At 46.9% G+C, this 14,056-nt stretch overlaps 1 long non-coding RNA gene across 1 annotated transcript; it reads left to right on the top strand.

Moving 5' to 3' along the window:
- The first annotated feature begins 837 nt into the window (after positions 1-837).
- On the top strand, positions 838-13,786 carry LOC121461943. Its single transcript, XR_005976241.1, has 7 exons — positions 838-847; positions 1,049-1,172; positions 4,975-5,118; positions 5,257-5,385; positions 5,878-6,005; positions 12,800-12,952; positions 13,126-13,786. It is a non-coding gene; the product is annotated as an uncharacterized LOC121461943 (long non-coding RNA).
- Positions 13,787-14,056: the final 270 nt, after the last annotated feature.

The raw sequence follows: 14,056 nt of genomic DNA, 5'->3' as shown, positions 1-14,056 counted from the left end.
GAGGGTGTGTCAGATCCCTCAAAGCTGGAGTAACAGATGTTTGTGGGTTCTAGGATCCAAACCCTAGTCCTCGCGGTTGCAGAACAAGCTTTCTTAAACTTGGCTATCTTCCCAGCCCAAAATTCATCCTTTTTTTTTTTTTAGTTTTTCTCTTCTTGATTCTGTTGTTGTTGTTTAATTTTGTTGTGGTGGTTGGTTGATTGGTTTTATTGTTTGATACAAGTTAGGCTTTCTATGTAGTTCTGACTGTTCTGGGACTCTAAACCAGGATGGCTTCTAACTAAGAGAGATCCTCCTGCTTCTGGCTCCTGAGTGCTATCACTTCAGTGAAGCTGTAATTAAATGTCTCTAAAAGGCAAATAGTGTAAAAGATAAAATATATATTAATTCTAACTCTTAAGTAAGCGACTTCAATCTATTGCAATTTTCAGCATGATAAGAATTCCACAGAAGAAGAGATAACGTAGAAGAGATAAACGTGAACTCCATTTGCAAGCCCAGCTTCACCAGGTGCAGTCAGAACAGGCCGTGAAGGTAGGAGTGAGTCACCTCGTTATTATAGCTTAACAAATCACTACGAGCCAACGGCTATCCATGGTCAATGCCTCTTTCTAGACAATCAGTAGCGATCTCCCATCAGTCGGCCCCTCCCTGCCTGCCCCTCCCTCTCTCCCTTACTTCCACGTTTACTCATTCATTAGAGTTTGCATGTGTGTGGCCTTCTCAGTTGGTATTTACACACACTCAGTGTGTTCTTTCATGTACGGATGAGCAGCTCAGTCATCTGCAGAGTCTCCTGAGGTCTTCCTCCCAAACCCAGAGTCTCTCCGCACAGTACCAGAGACAGGTGAGGAGATCCATAGAGTTTGCTACTCAGGGTGCCATGATCCAAAAAAAGCATCATCCTCCTATAACTAACCGCCCATCTGCAACTATAAGGCAAGCCTCCTCCTAACTTCTTCTGGGGTGGACATGATTTCTTCTAGGGGGAGGAGTTAAGTATGAACCGTCTTAGGAAACAATGTCAGGGATGTTTGTTTCCTGGCAGGCATCCCCAGAAACATCAGTCTCCATCGATGGCTCACAAAACCTAGTTTATGAGACAGAACTCAGAGCCCAGCTTAAAGGAAATTCACCAGAAGTAATTAAGAATTCAGCAGCTGAACAGCAAGGTACGTGTTTTGTGCTAGACTGAAATTCAGTTCCTTTTTTTTCTCCTCTTGGAGGTAAGATTCAGCACAGGCACCAGCTCCAGCAGAACTTAGGAACAGAAGTTATAAGAGCAAGTGTTTATTCCATGGCAGAGGACACGGGCCCTTGGAGAGAGTGACTTGGGGAAACCCATGCAGAAACTTCACCCCATCTTATCACGTGTTAGTAATGTGTCAGCATCTCCTCATGCATCTCCATCAGTCACTATCTTCCTGCTGCTCTGACTGGTCCACGTGTTCTCAGTGGCTCCTCCCAGTCCTGCCCTCTTCAGAGAAACCTAGATAGGTAGTGTCTGCCAAAATTAGACGTCATTCATAAGATTAGTGGATAGTGAGTCCAGGGGTCTGTGAGAAGAGTTGTGAATGCCCGCAAATGTCTGCACAGTATGGGGTGGGTGCGTACATCTTGTCACAGGAAGTCACAGAACACGGGCATTGAGGCTGCTCACGGGTGAAAGTGCTTGTCTTGCAATCCTGATGACTTCAGTTTCATCTCTGGATCCCACAGAGGAAAGATGAAATCAGTTCCTGAGCGTTCTTCTCTGTTCTCTACATGTATGTTATAGAATGAACATGCCTACACTCGTGCATGTGTATTACACACATGCACACACACAAATACTAATAACATTGTGATTCAAAACCATAAAAATCAGGAGACGGTTTTCCCAGATGAGGAGAAAAGCCCACTTGCTCAAGGCTGCAGTCACTCTGAAGTCATTGGTCATGTGTGTGACTAGTGTGTTTACCACACATTGAAGGGACTCATTAGATGATAAATCAACCATCACTAGAACGTCAGAGACTCCATGGCTTTGGATCCAAATGAATTGATGAACTAAGTGGCTTAGTTTTGTTTGGTGGGGAGGGGTCTCCCCTCACTGACCTATTACAGAGGTTCTGTTCTGTGGCTGTGAAGACCCAGTGACTCCTTCCGCTCACAGCTCAGTTCTTGTTTTTCTCTAAATGCTAGTCTGTGGCTCTGTCGGGGCTTCTCCTCCTGTGACAGCATTTTAAACCGAAACAGCTGTTTATAGGTGATGAAATAAATTATTTTGGTAGATGATAAGAGCTGAAATTTTTAAATGTTTTATTGAAGTAAAATGTAATTGGTTGTCTTTTACTCTTTTTATGCTTAGCTCTTTTGGGGGCCCACCACCCAGCTCCCAAATAAATACACACATGGAGGCTTATTATTACTTATAAAAGCCCAACCTTATCTTGACTTGTTTCTCTCCAGCTTTTCTTTAACTGAAATTATTCTGACTACCTTTGCCTCTGGGCTTTTTCCTTGTCTTACTTCCGTATACCTTACTTTCGCTCTTATTCCGTGTCTTGCTGCGTAGCTGGGGGGGGGGGATGCTGGCCTCTGCCATCCTCCTCTCCTTATTCTCTCTTGATCCTCCCTCCAGATTTCTCCTTCTGTGTATCCTCTCTGCCTGCCAGCCCCGCCTGTCCTTTCTTCTGCCTTGCTATTGGCCATTCAGCTCTTTATTAGACCATCAGGTGTTTTAGACAGGCCAAGAATCACAGCTTCACAGAGTTAAACAAATGCAACATAAACAAAAGCCACACACCTTAAAGTAATATTCTACAACAGTTAACACATAAAAGTAACAGATCATTGGCATAGCAGGCTACATGTTCACAAAGAGTTGTATAACAAGTGGTCAAGATAGAAAACCAGAATGTCCCACACCCCCACAAGTCCACCATTCCTCTTCCAGTCACAGCCACCTACCTGAGAACTAAGTGGTGCCGTTTGCAGTATGAACATACTGCTAGAGGCCACTGTCACTCGGGATAAGAAATAGTTCTCTTTAGAACCTGGCTGTGCGGAAGGCACCTCCCTAGCCTGCTCATCCACTAGTTAACAAGTGACTGTCATTAGCCTGCTGAGAGTCCAATGGTGTAGTGTTAGTCTAGCCTTAGTGGACTGAATTCAGTTAGCCTGTGAGTAAAGTAGAGGCAGAAGCTGAGGAGCCTAAGTGGTCTGTGCACTGCACATCTCTGTGGTGGCAGCCCCACAGCGGCCGTTCCTGTGAGCAGTGGTTGCTCCAGTGAGACTCCATGGACACTGGGAGGGCCGCGCCCCTGGATCCTATGCCTGCTCCTAACCCCAGAAACCGACACAGAATGCAGACACCCAAGACAGGTTACGAGTGGCTGATTAGTGATCGACTATTTGTCTTTGTAGTTCATAAGCCTTCGCTTCCAACAAGTTTATGGGTCTGCCCTCTGTTTCTAGATTTACTAGAGACAAAATGAGAAGACAGTTTTAAACACTGGGGAGATTTGTTTTGTTTGTGTTTGCTTGTGTTTGGTGTGCCCTGGGCTGTTCATTCCAGCTAGGAACGCTTTTCCTGTGATAGCAGAGCATGGTATTAGTCCTCACCCTGGAGTTCCTATTGTACTCAGCCCGCCACCCTCAAGCAAGTTTAGCTTCCCAAAAATTCACACCCTTTTCTTCAGTCACACCTTTCTCCCGACACCCACGCCTCCCCAGATTGGGCCACATCATAAAGCAGGTGGGACTCAACACTTGAGACCCATACCTGTGAGTCTTGCTCTGGGGTTGCTGGTGCCATGGCCTTGAGTAGTGTAAGCTTATTTCTTTTTTCCATTTGTAAAAAAGGAGGGAGGTCCTTTCTCTGCTTCTTTCAATGAACAATGTCCAAATCTTTTGTAAACTGAAACTTGATCTTCAGAGTCACAACCACACACAGTCACCTGGAGCCATGTTCAGTTACGGAGCACGTTGTGATCATGTGTGGTATCTATGTGCATCCAATGCGTTTTCCCAGATGTCTCTAGAAAATTGTTTTCTCTGAAGCATTGATGAACTTTCCTACACAAGCTCTTAGAAAAGAATCTTCAAGGGAACACAAGACTCCTAGCAAACTCCATCCATTCCCTGTGACCCAGGCCTTCTCGTGTCTCCGTGTCTCCGTGGTGGGTACTCAGGAGGACGTTTCCATGGCTACCAATGTATCTGGGTGTTAATCATGACTAAAGTTTAAAATGACAGTTCACAAGTGAGGAATCCCAATTCTGGTTCCAGAGGAGTCCAGTCCCAGTCAGCTGGTAGAAGCTACAGCAGCTAAATGTTTTCACTCATTGTAAAAAGGTTTTCCTGGTTTAGAAACCAAAGGCTTAGATCGCTTTGTCCCTGACACTGAACTTGTGCAGGGACAGATCCGACCATTGCCTGTTCCTCAGGACCTAGAGGAAAGGTTGGCGTTGGGACTGGACTGTTTCCACTTGGTGAGCATCTGGGCCCACTTCCGCTTCTCAAGTCCACATAGACACATATGACTTCTGTCTGCTCTCTTGGAAACATGTCCACCCAGTAATACTATTACACACATTTTTAAGTGTGAGCTTGCTCTCTGTCCATACTGAGTTCTAGGGCTTGTTATTTATTAGTAATTTAAGCATAGACCCGACCTTCTGCTCTCTGCTGACATTCCTGGAATAGCCTGTTCTACTGGAATTTTTGTTAGGGGGTTCTGTTTAATCGTTGTTCAGTTCATAGACCTTGGAACCAGTAAAAATAAACCAGTTTCCTGCTATTCTTCCAGAATTAGTTTCCTTTCATGGCTGAAACATTTAGGTATTTTTCCCTTTGAAGAAGCATACTGTGGTAGGATTCTAAGATAGGTTCTATATTGCAAATCAGGTCCTGCAAGTTCAGGCCAGTTGCCTAAGCACTGCTTCCAGTGATGTGGTCCTGGGGTGGTACTCATCCTCTCCCCTGCTGCAGTTCTCTCAGCTGCTGGAGGAGAAGAACACCCTCTCCATCCAGCTCAGCGACACCAGCCAGAGTCTCCGCAAGAACCAGCATCACTCCAGTGACCTCTCCAAGCACTGCGCTGTCCTGGAGAAGCAGGTGCAGGAGCTGCAGGAGGTAAGGCAGTGGCAGGAAGTGCTCAGAGGGATAGCTAGGGACTGTCACTTCCCTACACAGTGGAAGGCTCTCAGTTTGCACACACACAAGGTGTCTGAAGAGCTTCCATCACAACTGCTCCACTGTTGTTTCTTCTAGGGGCCACCAAATGTAGATGATGTTCCAGGAGTGCCCTAGGAAATGAATGGAAAGAGAAAGAGGGATCCGGAGGCCACAAGGGAGCCACGACCAAGTTAGAGGAGCAGGATTCGCCCTCCATCCTACACTGTGTGCAAAGAAATTGGGTGGTAGACATGAGAGGGTGATGGGTGAATATGATAAAAAGATCTTATCTACATGTATGGAAAGGTCATAATGAAACCTATTGTTGTGTATGGCCAGTGTATGCTATTTTAATGAAATTGGGTTGTAATCTTGGTGGAGCAGAATTCACCGTATACTCTTAGTGAGTCCTAGTATCTGACTAGCATCACAGAGTGATGTAAAGATTGAATGCAACAGTACCTAACAGATGTTGTGCAAGAAGTGAACAGTGCTTGTAACACAAGTGCACACACACAGCACTACAAACGCTAGAATTACAGCTGCTCCGACGGGCTCGCATCTCCCCATAGGTATTTTCCGCTGTAATTGTGCTGTAGCTGTACTTCTATGTTAGTTAATTTTCCTATTTGGGGAAATGCTTCCAGCTATGTGACGATGTATTCAAGATTGTGTACTACATCCAGTGATGCCCTTTGCCTGCCTTTCACCCTCCAGATTGTCTGAAGTCCAGCAGCAGCTCTGCAGAATGAAACAAGGAGTGAGTTACAGAAGCTGCTAGAAGAGCGAGACCAAAGATTGGCCATTGAGAATGCACTCTTCTTGGCCGAGGAGCAGATCAGATGGTAAGGTGTGGGGAAGCTCTTTCTGCTCACTTCTCACCCTTTCTGGCCTTGCTCCTGCACATTTCTGCAATCAGGCTCAGGGTGAGTTAAGATCTTATCTCCTCTTGCTGTGGTCCTGGAGCAACTTGAGAGCCATCACCAAGAAGCAGGGTACCTGTGGAGTTTCTAAACCGGCCTAAACCAGTCGAGTCTGGTCTAAACTGGCCTGGTCCAGTCTGAACTGGTCTAAAACCAGTCTGAACTGGTCTAAACCGGTTTTAGCCAGTCTAAACCAGTCAGGACCAGTCTGAACCAGTCTAAACTGGTTCGAGCCGGTCTAAACTGGTCGGGGCCAGTCTGAACCGGTCTAAGCTGGTCTGATCTGGTCTAAACCGGATGGAACTGGTCCGATCCGGTTGGAACTGGTTTGATCCAGTCTAAACGGGTTGGGACTGGTCTGAACCTGTTTGAGCCGGTCTGGTCCAGTCTAAGCTGGCCAGGACTGGCTTGAACCAGTTTGAGCCAGTCTAAACTGGTTGGGACTGGTCTGAACTGGTCTAAACCAGCTTGGACCGGTCAGGACCGGTCTAAACCAGTCTGAACCGGTGGAGACTGGTCTGGTCCAGTCCGGACTGGCCTAAGCCGGTCTGAACTGGTCTGTTCTGGTCTGGTCTGAGCCAGTTGAGGACCATTCTGCTCTGTCTGAACCGGTGGAGACCATTCTGGTCTAGTCTGGACCAGTCTAGGATGCTGGCTTGGGTGCTTCCAGCTGGGATACTGGTTAGAGTCTTACCCATGGAAGCATGACTAACAATCAACAGACCTAGACCCCAGTGCCCCTTATGCGTCATATTCTTCCCTCCCCCATCACATTTCATTCAGAAACTCACTCATTTCTCTCTCCCCTTCCTTCTCCACCCCACCCTGGTCTTTTGTTTGTTTTTGAGAAAGGGACTTGCTATGTAGTCCAGACTGGTTTTGAACTTACGATTCTTCTGGCTCTACTTCCCAGGGCTGGGATTACAGGTATGCACCATCACACTCCACATTTTTTTCAATTTATAATAGGCAAAAGAACTCAAGAAATTCTGCCAGACTCTTAGCATGGGCTGAGCTGCAGCTGCTGCAGCTTCTGCTCTGATGTCTACTGATGTGCTTATTATTTCATTCTGGAAATTCTCCATCTAAGGAGAAACTGCCATTACTCAGTGGCCTCTGAGAACAACAGGGTAAGGCATGTCTCGTCACTCATTTGCCCACAGGGCAGACGTTTTAACTGGAGTGGGGAGCATGCAAAGCCCCTTTCCTCTTCATGTTTCTTCCCCAAACAGGGAATCTCCATCAAGTGAACACTTCTCTGTGGGTCGCTCTCTTCTTCAGCAGAGAGGAAATGCCTTGATATGGACCTGGTTGAGGTGGGCAGTATTTAGTCGCCCTGCTCTCCATTCTGGGTTTGTGGGGTTTTTTTTTTGTTTTTTTTTTTTTATGTATACAATATTCTGTCTGTGTGTATGCCTGCAGGTCAGAAGAGGGTGCCAGACCCCATTACAAATGGTTGTGAGCCACCATGTGGTTGCTGGGAATTGAACTCAGGACCTTTGGTTTGGTTTTTGAGACAGGATTTCTCTATGTAGCTACAGAGTCTGTCCTGGAACTTGCTCTGTAGACCAGGCTGGCTTGAACTCACAGAGATCCACCTGCCTCTGCTTCCCAAGTGCTGGGATTAAAGGCGTGTGCCACCACCACCTGACCTTGGGTCAGATTTTTTTTTAATATTTTTTTACTCAATTTCAGTAATTTTGGGCATACAATTATTTGTAGTATTATCTTGTACTCTTCATGTCTTTGACCACAGAAACGTCTGCTTAGCTTAGTGATCAGCTAAAAATCAGACGAGGTCTCCCACTGACAAGCCCTGGGAGCCTCTGCAGCCAGGCTTTAAGGTAATAGAGTAAGTCTCGCCCCGAGGCAGGTAATTCCCCTCTAAGCCAATTCCTGCTTACACAGAACCTAAATGAGGCAAGGGAGGAAAGCTCTGAACCTTCCTTGGCCTTTCCTGATGGAGTACTTCCTGCGTTCCAGCCCAGCAGCAGCCAGAGCTTGTCAGAACGGACACCTTCCTAGCTTTTCCTTCTAAATGTTTCTGTTTACCCAGCTATCTCCTCTGCACTATGCTCAACAAGCACCATGGGCAGTTTTCGTAAATGTCCCAGAGACAGAGCTGTTAGCACAGCTCAGAATCAGGCGAAACACAAACTCTGTTTCCTGCAAACCGCTACACAGGTCAAATGGCAAGAGAATCTCTGGGATCTGGGTGGGAGGCCGCTAACCCCTCCTCCTGCTAAAACTGCGGTTGCAGCTGCTGGTGTTCCAAGCTACTGTGAAGCTGATGGGAGAATGGGATGAACCAAGTCAAAGCTGGCAAGTCTCAGGGCTCTTACCACAGTTCACTCCGTTTTCTTGAACAAATGCTCTAGGGTGGCAGGTGTGACCACGTCCAAGGAGATGCGATTGCTTTCACCTCTTTGCTCACTCTGACTAAGGTAATGCCAGAAAGGAAAAATATAAATGAAAGAGGACCCTGGGACACGACATGTATGTGTCTGAAATGAGTGTGTGATACTTTAGTCAGGAAAATCTCTTTGAGAATGTAACTTGTAGCTTCAGGGACCACGAAGGGGCCAGAGAAAGCAGAAGGGGGTAAACGATGGGAGAGACTATGAGACCAGAGAGGTACCCCGGACAAAAGTGGGGCTGTGGTTTGAAGACCTAGATCAGAAACATCTCCCCGACTTTCCTCACTGCTACTTCACACTATGACAGTAACTTCTACTTCTCCAAAGGATAAATGCTGATGAACACACACGCACATATTATCAATTATACACATTAGAAATGTAACAGACTAGTGTAAAAACAATTTTTAAATGTCACTACTACTGAAGACAGTTGTGAGCTACTGTTTTGATTTTATAATCAAAATAAGAGCACAAAGAAGCCAAGTTTCATTAAGACTTTCCTTTTTGGTCCCTAAGAGATAAAACGCATTGCCCCAGATATCCAGGACAGAAATTTTCCGTTCTCTGGTGGATCAAAATTACAAACACACAAAACAAAAGAAAAACAGCCCTTTAACCCTGTCGGTGCACGAGAAGCCTTGTCGGTCCCTGGCTGACCAGAGCTCAGTCCCCAGAACCCTAGCAGGAAGTCCAATGAAGCCTCATGGTTGCCCAGAAGGCTCTGATGAGCACATTGCTGGTTATTTCTAGTAGAGGTTCTCAACAGGTGTGGGGGCTTTAATTCACAGGTGAATCTCTGTGAGTTCAAGGTCAGCCTGGTCTACAAAGAGAGTTCTAGGACAGCCAGGGCTACACAGAAAAACCCTGCCTCAAAAAACCAAAAACAAAACTGCTGGATCCCTCTGCCAAGTTTCTCATAACGTAGATCTGGGTGGACCTGAGGATGGATGCTTCTACAATGTCCTAGACAGCTGACACAGTCTGTTTACAGACTCACAACAAGTATTACTGGCTGGGTGGGGGTTGGGGTGGGAAGTGAGGATCCAGGCAGTCATGGGCACACAGTTAATCACAGTACTTGGGAGGCAGATTTCTGAATTAGAGGCCAGCCTGGTCTCCAGAGCAAGTTCCAGAACAGTCAGGGCTATAAAGAAAAACCCTGTCTCAAACAAACAAACAACAACTCATAGCATATTGTCTTTACCTGATACTTACGTAAGATGCTATGTATTGATATTTCATATGAAAGTAGTTACAGAGAATTTGAAGTTATCTTACATGCCGCAATGCTGAACTGGGAGAGGAAAATAAAAGACTGGGCACAGGAGACGCACTCAATTTAGGCTAGAATAAAGACATACCGATATGACGAGTGTGTCTCGGTAGCAAGGAGAAAATTACAAATGGTGGAACACGTTTTGTTAGTCTAAGACAGTAGTTCTCAACCTTCCCAATGCTGAGACCCTTTAATACAGTTCCTTATGTTGTGGTGACCCCCAACCATAAAATTATTTTTGTTGGTACTTCATAACTGTAATTTTGTTAGTCATGAATCGCAATATAAATATCTGATATGCAACCCCATATCATGACTCATGGAAGGGGTCATGACTCCCAGGTTGGGAACCACACTGGTCTAGGCCTTTGCTGCTCTCAAATGGGGATAGCAGCCCAAGGAGCTTGTTAGAAGCGTAGCCGGTTCCCACTCAGACCCTACAATGTAAATCTACACTTTAAGTGAGATGAAAGTTTACTTTTGAGATGTGCACACTCATATCCATTTCAACAGCTGCTGAGGACGGTGTGCTGGACACCTGGAAACCAACGCTGCACACCGCTAGGTCTGGGCAGTGTTTCTCAGGCTGAGCTAGGAGCTCCACAGAGACGCGGCTGCTCACAGGCAGCTGCAGACGTTCAGGATTCCGCCACCAGCCTTTGCAGGATTCCCCAGTGGTTCTGATGTGCAGCCCTGTTTCTACATAGTCTTCAGTTCCTGCCTTGAGTTCCTATCCTGGTTTTCCCTCAATGACCGTGATGGAGACATGTAAACCAAATTTCCTCTCCAAGTTGGTTTTGGTCAGTTGTTTTTAAACTTACATATGTATTTAAATTTCATGTGAGTATTGTGCTTGCATGCATGCATGCACACCATGTGTGTGCCTGATGCTCTTGGAGGTCAGAAGAGGACATCAGATCTTCTGGTACTGGAGTTACAGAGGTGGTGAGCCACCGTGCTGGTGCTAGGAACTGAACCTGAGTCCTCAGTAAGAACAAATGCTCTTAACTGCTGAGCTCTGGGAAGTCACCAGCCAAACTAAGACACCAGGATACAACTGCAAAACTTAATGCTTTGTCTCTGGTTGGAGCAGTGGCTCTACCATACGTACCATCAGCCTCTTTACTGTGAATGCTCAGTTCCTTACTCCAGACGCTGGAATCCCGCTGGACTTTGTCTGCAGAGCACAGACCCTAACACAGACAGCATCTGATGACGTCTGTGGACATGGTCCTACAGTTCTATCTTTTCATGGCCCTGGGGGGAGGGGCTTTCTTTCTCACCTCTCTTCCCCAGCACCCAGCTACCCTTTGCGGTTCCCACAACGGATGACTGAAGCTCACTGCACAGCCCTGAGATGATTTGCCCAACCACCTTATTCCCTTTTTCCTCCTGTTCCAGGCCAGAAAGTTCTATGACCTTGGCTGGAAGAAGCCATTTCTGAGGCAACAATGTTCCTCTCCCATGTCCCATGGAAAGATCTTTTTTAATTTATGTAAATAATGAGGCAGTTCTCAAATGAGCCCTCAGATGCCTGTTTAATCCCTTTGAAACTGGAGTACTGCGGATGCTATCACAGTTGTGACAGGAAAGGGCAAAGCTGAGAAGGATTTTTTGTGTGTGAGTCAATTTTAAATCTCCTAAGGAAAAAGGAGATACAAAGTATCCCAGGGATAGCCAAGTCCTACACATCAGTTAATACTTTTTTTTTAATTCACTGAAATTGCATGTTAAATTGTGTAAGTGTTCAGTAGTCCTAAAGGAGTGAGTAAGTTACAGCAATCACATCTTTCACAGACAGATGCTCTGGCCCACAGAACTCACAGGAACAGAGAGCCACTGATTTTACTTCCACAGAAGCAAAGCTGAACTGCTCAGAAGACTCATAACAACAACACAAACAAACCTGTCGTATAATGCGCACTGAGTTTGTTCCAGATGCGACCCACTGGCTTGGAAATTCGCATCTGCAGCTTTTCTGACCGGGGATGGATCCTTATGGCTTCAAACCCTGGTCTGCATTACTCCTGTGCATGTCACTGCCTTCTGGAGTTCCTTGCGAGGCTGTGTCAGTGACACAGTGCTTTTCTATAGGCTGTCCAAAAGGGAGTGACACTACCAGATCAACTCATGTGGCTCTGGGTATAGTGCTCCCTGTGCTCCCCCACAGCTGAGAATCTTCATCTACCACCACCTCCTCCCTGCAAAAAGCTCTGCCAAATACCAGACCGTTTCCAACTGGTTTAGACTGGACCAGACTGGTTTAGACTGGCTCAGACCAGACCAGACTGGTTTAGACCAGACCAGTCTCGACCGGCTGGCTCAAAACCAGTTTAGATGGGACCAGACCAGTTTAAGCCAGTACAGACCAGTCTCGACCAGTTCTAACTGGTTCAGACCTGCTCAAACCAGTCTAGACTGGTGCAAACCAGTTCAGACCTGTCTCTACTGGCTTAGACTGGTTCAGGCTGGTCCCGACTGGTTTAGACTGGATCAGACCGGTCTCAACCAGTTCAAGCCAGTTTGGGCCAGTCCAAACCAGTTTAGACTGGCCCCGACCAGTTCAAAATGGTTTAGACCAGATCAGACCTGTCCCAGCCGTTTCAGACTGGCTCAGACAAGTCTAGACTGGTTCAAACTGGCCTCGACCGGCTTAGACCGGTTCAGGCCAGTCCCGACTGGTTTAGACTGGATCAGACCACTCTCAGCCAGTTCAAACCGGTTTAGACTGGTCCTGACCAGTTTAGACCGGATCAGACAGGATCAGACGGGTCCAGACCTGCTCAAACCAGTTTAGACCGGTTCAAACCTGTCTCGACCGGTTCAAACGAGTCTTGACCAGCTCAGACCCGACCAGACCAGTTTAGACTGGTTCAGACCAGTTCAGATGGGTCCAGACCAGAACAGACCGGTTTAGACTGGTCTCAAGTGGTTCAGATCGGTATAGACCTATCTAGACCAGACCAACTGGGAAGATTCTCATGCAGCAGTCACCGTGTTGTATCTTTCTCTCAACACAGGCTGGAGCCGAGTGAATGGGATTCGGCCTGGACTCCTATCATTGGTGCCCGTGGCTCTCAGGAGACGTCAGTGTGGATAGACATCCTGGCAGCAGCTGCCGAAGCGTAAGAGGGAAGGACACAGGGAGAGCTCCGCTGTGGGAACGGGCTGAGGTACGGAGATGGGCAGTGTTATTGGTGGTCAGCCACTGAGGAAACTTTCTCCCGGGATGCCCTTCTGCTGTGAGGATGGGATCAATGGGCTGAGATGCAGAATTACTGGTGAAGAGAAAGTGTCTTCAGGTGGAGCTGACTTCCTCATCTTGTTGTTGTTTTGTTTGTTTCAGACCCGGAGTGGATGGAAGCGGGTCTGCATTCACTCTGCCATTTCCGGACCCGAGTGCCACTACTTGCAACCATCTACTTCCTGATGGTTCATGTCCTCCTCATCCTGTGTTTCACAGGTCATCTATAAACTCCTCACTCCACCACAGCTCTCAGAACTTGTAATTCCTTCATCTCTAATGTCAGATTTGTAGTTTTTAGAACAGTATTCCCACTTCCAACCCATCTGCATCTCCTTGGAAAGTTTCCATAACAACAGAGGTGGCTGTGAGGACAGGTTAGAACGCAAGGCCTAGTGCATCCCTCCATAGGGGTCCTGAAGCCACTTGGGAGCCGGAGCATCACAACTTCTAGTCCCGAGAACCCCTGAGCTACAGCACGCGGTATGAGTTATTCTGTCTTCAACGCCATTGTCACCTGCCTTTGTGAACAGGGCTGAGGCAATGGGAAGAGAAGACAAAACACCTGATCCAGACCTGAGAGCATTGGTCACGAGTGACACCACTGTGCCTGTCCTCCCCTTGCTAACTGCCGGCTTTCTCATTGTGGACATGATGTCTTCCCTTCTGTGCTCATCACCTGAAGAAGGGAGAGGACTGGTGGTTCACTGATCAGCTCTACCGTCTATGGTGATTACATTTTAGTCACAACATCCCAAGGACTTTCCCGAACTATTGTAAAATAATAAAATGTTATTTTCGGAATGGAGATTTGTGTGAGGCCGTCTGTCGGCACAGTTGTTACGTACCTGTGTTTGCACTCTGGAGAGGTGGAGGGATAGTTCCCGGAGTACTAGAGTCCTGAAAATCCTCCCTTCTCACTGACCAGCATCAGAGAGCTGTGAGCATCCTTCTAGCCTCAGCTGCTGGAGCCAAGGTGAAGAAAGCCATCCGGAGACTGAGTTAAAGGAGCAGAGTGCCGGGGTGAAGTCCT

This window comes from Microtus oregoni, unplaced genomic scaffold (genome assembly GCF_018167655.1).
Source record: "Microtus oregoni isolate MIOR12 unplaced genomic scaffold, Mior012 000023F_ref0000262, whole genome shotgun sequence".
In the NCBI taxonomy this organism is placed as follows: Eukaryota; Metazoa; Chordata; class Mammalia; order Rodentia; family Cricetidae; genus Microtus; species Microtus oregoni.
Note: the sequence above shows the minus strand (reverse complement) of the source record. Positions and strands in the feature narration are given on the sequence as shown.